Here is an 8,407-nt window from a genome sequence, read left to right on the forward strand (position 1 = left end):
ATAAGGGAAGATTGAAAGGAAAAGAAATTACGGGCATGCCTATCTTTCCCTTTCCTTCTATGTCATCATTTCAAGCACCAGTTGTTGGCTAATACAGGGAAATAACGTGAGTAATAAGGGACAGACTAGGATGCCTGGGCATAGGCATTTTTTAGAATGCTCCTGCCTTCTTTCTGTGTTCAATGCCAGTTCTAGATGAAAAGACAGTGTTAGGAATTGGGCTCCCAATGACCGTGCTAAGTCATATCTATAACATGCTCATACTGTACCTACTTCAAGTCTCTCTGGACCCCCACACATGACGAATCCACTGGAATTCTGTGTTCATGGGAAATCACGAACACTGCATGTGAACTGAGTCAACAAGCAACTCCTATAAGACCCATTCCTCCTCTGCTCACATGTGTGATCTATTGCCCGTCGACCCTCATTTACAAACACATGTTCAAAGATAAAATTATGAAGAATTTAAGGCAGTGACAACACAATGTTAAACCAAGCATGGCCCCCTAAGCACAGACACCATGTGACTACATAGGCTAAACATGCACGAAGCCACCCCGGCACTTAGTAGCTCTATGACCTCAGACGTATTACTGAACCTCTCTGTACCTCAGTGTTTTCTTTAGTAAATTTGGAAAATAACTGTATCTAGCTAATAAAATTGTTGTGAAAAACAAGTGTGTTGTTATGTAAAGTGCTTGACACAGTGCCTTGGCATGCAGTGAAATATAACTAGTAGTTCTTATTGCTATTTTGTCATTCAGTTCAGTTTAGTTGCTCAGTCGTGTCTGACTCTTTGCAACCCCATGAACTGCAGCACACCAGGCCTCCCTGTCCATCACCAACTCCCGAAGTCCACCCAAACCCATGTCCATTGCGTCAATGATGCCATCCAGCCATCTCATCCCCTTCTCCTCCTGCCCCCAATCCCTCCCAGCATCAGAGTCTTTTCCAATGAGTCAACTCTTCGCATGAGGTGGCCAAAGTACTGGAGTTTCAGCTTCAACATCAGTCTTTCCAATGAACACCCAGGACTGATCTCCTTTAGGATGGACTGGTTGGATATTCTTGCAGTCCAAGGGACTCTTAACACCACAGTTCAAAAGCATCAATTCTTCGGTGCTCAGCTTTCTTCACAGTCCAACTCTCACATCCATACATGATCACTGGAAAAACCATAGCCTTGACTAGATGGACCTTTGTTGGCAAAGTAATGTCTTTGCTTTTGAATATGCTATCTAGTTTGGTCATAATTTTCCTTCCAAGGAGTAAGCGTCTTTAAATTTCATGGCTGCAATCACCATCTGCAGTGATTTTGGAGCCCCAAAAAATAAAGTCTGCCAGTTTCCACTGTTTCCCCATCTATTTGCCATGAAGTGATGGAACCAGACGCCATGATCTTAGTTTTCTGAATGTTGAGCTTTCAGCCAACTTTTTCACTCTCCTCTTTCACTTTCATCGAGAGGCTTTTTAGTTCCTCTTCATTTTCTACCATAAGGGTGGTGTCATCTGCATATCTGACGTTATTGATATTTCTCCTGACAGTATTGATTCCAGCTTGTGCTTCTTCCTGCTCAGGGTTTCTCATGATGTATTCTGCATATAAGTTAAATAAATTTTGTCATTAGCATCATCGATTTGTTTGGGGAGCATTGGGTTTTAAAGATATGACCTTGGGACTTTGCTGGCAGTCCAGTGGCTAAGACTGCACTCCCAATACAGGGAGCAGGGATTCGATCCCCAGTCAGAAAACTAGATCCCACGTGCCACAGCTAGATAAATTTTATTTTAAAGAAAAAGATATGACCTTGAAACGAGATTTAAGGATGATCCTTGAATTTTGTATATCCATATCATCCTTCTCCTCAAATTGTCACAAGGATCCTATAAACGTTATAAACAGCTTTTCTCTGTGTTGGCATGATGACATTCTAGGCCAGATAATTCATTGCTCTTGGGTGCTGTTCTATGAACTGTAGGATATTAGCAGCATTCCTGGCTTCCACCCATGAAGATAGCAAGCACCACTCCAGAGGCAACCAAAAGTGACTTTGTTGTTGTTGTTTAGCGGCTAAGTGGTGTCCAACTCTTTGTGATCCCACAGACTGCAGCACTCCAGGCTTCCCGTCCTTCGCTATTTCCCAGGGTTTGCTGAGTCAGTGAGGCCATCTAACCATCTCATTCCCTGTCGTCCCCTCCTCCTCTTGCCCTCCATCTTTCCCAGCATCAGGGTCTTTTCCAATAATTTGGCCCTTGGCATCAGGTGGCCAGAGTATTAGAGTTTCAGCTTCAGCAGCAGTCTACCTGTTTCCAAAACCTCCTAGGAGGCAAAACCCCTCCCCCAAAACCCCCTCCCACTGAGAGTCACTACTTTGTGATTATATGGTATGTATGAGAACACTTAAAGCTATTTTGCCAAACAAGTACATCCAGGGCCACATAATCCCCCAAGCATGTAGTGCAAGCTCAGCATCCTTAATATACAATGTAGCAAACCCCCAAATGACATACTACTTAGATTCACTCTAGCCCTATAGCTCTCTACTTCTTCTGTTTACTGAAGAGGCAGGATCAAGCTGTTTTTAAAAAAAAAGAAAGAAAGAAAGAAAAAGAAAAAAAAAAGTGGAAAAAGTCTCATTCAAATCTGGAAACTGTCAAATCTCTGATAAGCTGGTCCAAGAAAACAGAAGTGAATCAACTCTGGTTCCCAGGATGGAAAGACCTAGGAGGTATTATTGTCCAGACTATGCACTCCACCGGCTGCCTCCTCCCCCGCAGCAGACACCCCTTGGCATGCCTCCGCTCAGACAAAGCCCTGATGGAAAGTAACATGAGGACTGTGCTGACTCCAGCGAGTTTGATTTATCAGGACTACTGGCATTTGCAAAAGCAAGTGGTCTGTTTGGATGAGATGTTTCCCAGGCGGAAAAAAAAAAAAAAAATCTGGCTTGATGATCTCTGCTCTTGCAGCATCTTAATGTCACTGGTTCTTCCTCTCAGCGGGGCAACAAGGGGAATTCTGTCTGCAGGCGGCGCTAGGTGCTCTAGGCAAGTCTCAGTCCCAACTCCATCACCTCCTCTAGTGCTTTTACTTCCTTAGGTGGGAATGCGAATAAACCCACCCTCTCTGCATTTCTTGCTCTCACCTTCCTTACCACACTTTCCCCATCACGCCTCCCTCTGTCTCCCCTCCCCCACCTCGAGGGCCACCCCATCTGTTTTCGGTTAGGAGTTCATTTTCAGAGTGCAGGCTGGTGGAATTCCGAGTTCAGACCCCCTCGAGTGATGAGAGTCCCGGGGCTGCTGAAGGTCCCTTGGCGCGGTCCCTGCCACCTCCCCCTCCTCCCCTCCCTGTGCCCCACTTGCCCTTGTGCAATAACATGCTGAAGCCCACATCTGTTTTCAATTCCATGTTCATTTGAACTGCTCTGGGAAAATGGAAGCTCTCACTAAAGACCAGGGTCTTAAAGCAACAGCATGAATACAAACAACTTTATTTGACCAACAAAGGAATATGTACGTGGATATAAAGAGACAGTGATCCTTTTATGTCCAAGCTAGAGGTATTTCACGGAAAGATCTGTCTGTCTACTGTTGGTTCAGGATGAGGCAATATATATAATCAAAGACTCTTAACACTTTTATTCTTGGCTCTAATGGTCATCTTTTGCCCAATTTCCAACCTGGGAATGTTGCCTGAATTCCACAATTGGAATCAGTCAATCTCAGTGGATATTCTCAAACTTCTCTCTTAGTCTGCAGTTTGCTGTGTGATCAAAACTGTAAATTTTTTTCCCCTCATTAAAAAATTAATGTAGGGGACTTGGTTATCACTTTTTCTCTCTCATTTAATTGCCAAATACAAGGTGTATCTTTTAGCAGGGTAAGCTAGGATTGTGCTCATCTTTCAGTCAAAGGAAATGAATGATCATCTGTAAGAGATGATGCTGTCTTCAGTCAATATTCTGCTTCTTCTTGAGAAAAGTGTGTGTGTTAGTTGTTCAGTCATGTCCAACTCTTTGCAACCCCATGGACTGCAGCCTTCCAGGTTCCTCTGTCCATGGGATTTTCCAAGCAAGAATACTGGAATGGGCTGCCATTTCCTTCTCCAGGAGATCTTCCCAACTCAGGGACTAAACTCAGGTCTCCAGCATTGCAGGCAGATTCTTTACCATCTGAGCCACTAGGGAAACCCTGAGAAAACCCTGGCCATACTTAGGATGCCCTTAACTAAGAATTATACATCAATAGTAAGTCATAAGAAGAACGAATCAAAAAAAGCTTTGGGTACAAGAAGGTCCTAGAAAAATGAGTTTTGCTTTGCATCATTAAAAAAAAAAAAGTGATAGAAAGTTGCCACAGTAAACAGCATTTGTTCTTTCAGGAACTGGGGAAGCAAAAGTAAATAATTGAAAGCATAGAGCTTCCATCACTTCTGTATACACAGCCTGAATGCATACTCCCTGAATCATTGATTGACACCAGAGTCACAGGCACAGAGCAAGAAGGAATGATAAAGGAGGCATCGGGCTAAGCCGGACACAGGGAATACGCTTGGTTATTCATTAAATAAGTATTATATTAATTCTCTACTCATGCTTTATAAATCATATATCAAGAATTCAATATTCATTTCTTATATATATATTACATGTAACAATGTATAATATATTACCCTGACAAATGTTTGTGGAATGATGATAAAGTCAGGTACCATATGGGCTTCCCTAGTACCTCAGCTGGTAAAGAATCCGCCTGCAATGTGGGAGACCTGGGTTCGATCCCTGGGCTGGGAAGATCCCCTGGAGAAAAGAACGCTACCCACTCCAGTATTCTGGCCTGGAGAATTCCATGGACTATATAGTCCACAGACTTGCAAAGAGTCAGACACAAGTGAGCGACTTTCACTTTCACTTTACACTTTCAGTTTCCATATATGTTACATATTGCTGTTTAGTCACTCAGTCATGTTGGACTCTTTTGTGACCCCATGGACCGTAGCCCACCAGAATCCTCTGTCCATGGCATTTCCCAGGGAAGAATGTTGGCGTGGTTTGCCATTTCCTTCTCCAGAGGATCTTCCTGACTCAGGGATTGGACCTGTGTCTCCTGCATTGGCAGGTGGATCCCTTACCAGTGAGCAACTTGGGAAGTCCTGTGTTACATATGGATGTGTCTTTGCTAGATAAAAACTGGGATGATATATAATATGCTCATGGCTCTAATATAAAATAAATTGATCCAGTACATATATACTGTATGCTTAACATAAATAGGCTGACATATAGAATGTGTACATATGTAATTATTAATATAGACTAAAGACATTCATTCCACAGGCATTTATTTTGGCCATATATCTTGACAGCTTAGAGTTTGGACTCTGGCAAAGAATTCCCAAGTTCAAATCTTGTTTATCCACTTAGTAGTTGTGTGGCCTTGAAAATTACTTAACTTATGTGGGTCTTGATTTCCTCACATGTAAAATAGATATAATGAAATTAGCTACCTGATGGGGGTATTAAGAAATTTTAATAAACAAATCCTTGAAAAATGCTAGAAGAACACTAGCATGTGAGGAGAATTTGATAAGTCATATATCCCGTCTGGGTGATGCTGGAGTTATGATCTAGTGAGACTGACAAGCAATAAAAGAGGGGTCAAGAAGGTAAAATCAGGGTTGAGGTGTAGGTGACAATGATGGGGGAATTAGGTGAGATCCCTTCATTCTAGTCCTGGACTGATTTTACAAAAGAATTCAAGAAAGTACCCCTATTAACTAAGAAGGAGAACCACCACTGACTTGACAAGACTAACCACTGCTATTATCAACTTCTGTTTTTCATATGGTGTCTTATCAGTCTAAGGTTTTAACTAGTTTGCTTCTCACCCAAAGTTAATAGATTTTGAGAAAAGAGGGATTTGGGCATTTAAAATATTACCCAATATATTTACAATTTCCACAAAAAATCTTATATGCTACAAAAAAATTTTATGCAGCATCGACTCTGAAGCTGTTAACCTCATTTAGGTTAATACCAAATTCGAATCCTAAGCATTATTGAGACCCTCTACAACCCTGAGCCAGCCTTTGGTTGGAAGTTAGGTTGGATTCACAGAAGTCTCTTTCTAATAAGAAGTTTATAGGGAGAGTTTATAGAAATAATGTTATTTCATCATTATCCACCTATTTTTCAGCTAACTCTGATATAATTTCTGATATAATCTGACTTGTTAGTAAATTTAATCCTTCTCCCAGGCCCAGCTCACACTAGCCAAAAAAATACAAAGGTTTTCAGATGAGAAACAAAATATTTGTCTAGTCCTAGAGTCTGTTAGAGCTTCAGTTATTTTATTTCAGGACTCATATATATATTCCAGACTTAATAAAAACTCAGTCCTTTAGCTAATTTTTGTAAAAGTTTGATTTCCCAAAGGATATTGGAAGGGTCAATTCAGTCAATCAGTTTGGTCGCTCAGTCGTGTCCAACTCTTTGCAACGCCATGAATTGCAGCACGCCAGGCCTCCCTGTCCATCACCAACTCCCGGAGTTTACTCAAACTCATATCCATTGAGTCAGTGATGCCATCCAGCTATCTCATCCTCTGTCGTCCCCTTCTCCTCCTGCCCCCAATCTCTCCCAGCATCAGGGTCTTCTCCAATGAGTCAAATCTTCACATGAGGTGGCCAAAGTATTGGAGTTTCAGCTTTAGTATCATTCCTTCCAGTGAACACCCAGGGCTGATCTCCTTTAGGATGGACTGGTTGGATCTCCTTGCAGTCCAAGGGACTCTCAAGAGTCTTCTCCAACACCAAAATGACCTTGAAGAAATAATAGTTTCTTAACAAATCTTCACAGGAGAAAGTCATACACATACATAGACAGAGAGAGACAGAGAGAGGAGGCAAGGTAAGAAGAAAAAAAAAAAAAAGACAATTCCCAGATTAAGGAAAGAGAAAAATATCAAAAACAGCTGCCCAGTAAATCAAGAAATTTAATTCCTTAGCAAGAAACACCATGTGCTCAGATCCACAGCTATTTACCATGATAAGATTGGACAAGATTACCATGATAAGATTGGACAAGATGAGATCAGATGAGATAAAAAGATCATTGACTTGGATGATAATAAGCAATATAAATTGGAAAGAGTACACTCTTTGGGAAAGAGAACTGAGTTTATATATCAGATTTATCCCTTTCTAGTGATGTGACCGTGAATAATGTGATGAATAAAATGAACTTTAGCTTCTCTACCTGATCTGTGCCTCCCTGAATGGCTCTTTATAATATTGACAAGTGCTCATTAATCTCTCTGTTCCATACCCAGCACATGAGCCTCATGACATGCATATCACCTGTCCTTACAGGACACAGCACTTTGTAGTAGAAAGACAATGGCCTGGGAATAAAGTAAGTGGCCTTTCAGACACATGCCATCCACTGACCAGCTGTGTCATCTTGAGTCCAGTTGTCTCAGTTTAAAGAAGGGTTAATAATACCCACCAGGCATTACATTAATATGGATTACATCAAATTATACAGTCTCTGGCCTATAGTATATGCTCAGTAGAGGTGGATTTTGCTCTATCCCCAGGGTTCTGAATACAAAGAAGTTCTAGTATGAGCTCTATTACTGCTTAATTTGGCTCCACCTCATCTCTCCCCCCAACCCCCGCCCCCTCCGCCCAGAACAACCACCAGTGCTAAAGTACTCCAGAAATAGGAAACCTCAGTTAGGTAGAGAGGTAGGAGGGCTTTGTAGAGAGGGAAAGGAAAAATTCTAGGACACTTCGCCACAGTGGCAGATACACAGATACCTTAGGCCTCGAGCCCTGGAAAAACTGGGGGCTCACCCAGCTTTCTTAGAAAAACCCACATGCTGCAAAAGATTGAAGGCAGAAGAAGGGGATGACAGAGAATGAGACGGTTGGATGGCCTCACTGACCCAATGGACATGAGTTTGAGCAAGCTCCATGAGATGCTGAAGGACAGGGCAGCCTGGAGTGCTGCAGTCCATCGTGTCGCAGGGTCAGACACAACTGAGCGACTGAACAACAACACCCCTCCATCAACTCATGGCAAACAAAGGGCTGCCATGGACCGAGGAGTGAGGGGAACATGTTTGTCTTCCAGGGATCCTTATAAAATAATTGGTGAGGGTAGTCTAGGGTTACGTTAAATGTATAAACTGTTTATTTTTGCAGTGCTGATTGCAAAGGCACGGAGAAGGCTAATGCACTTAGGTTCAGTGTTTATTCCTTCCAAGAGGCTGAACCCAGGGTTCATGACTCTGCAGGCATCCTCTCTCTGGAATACATATTCTTCCCCCAGTGACAAAAGGCCATGCCATGTCATCCCACTTCCTCTCCTTCAAACCCAACCGGTACAAGTAGTAACCA

This window comes from Bos javanicus, chromosome 29 (assembly GCF_032452875.1).
Source record: "Bos javanicus breed banteng chromosome 29, ARS-OSU_banteng_1.0, whole genome shotgun sequence".
Lineage (NCBI taxonomy): Eukaryota > Metazoa > Chordata > Mammalia > Artiodactyla > Bovidae > Bos > Bos javanicus.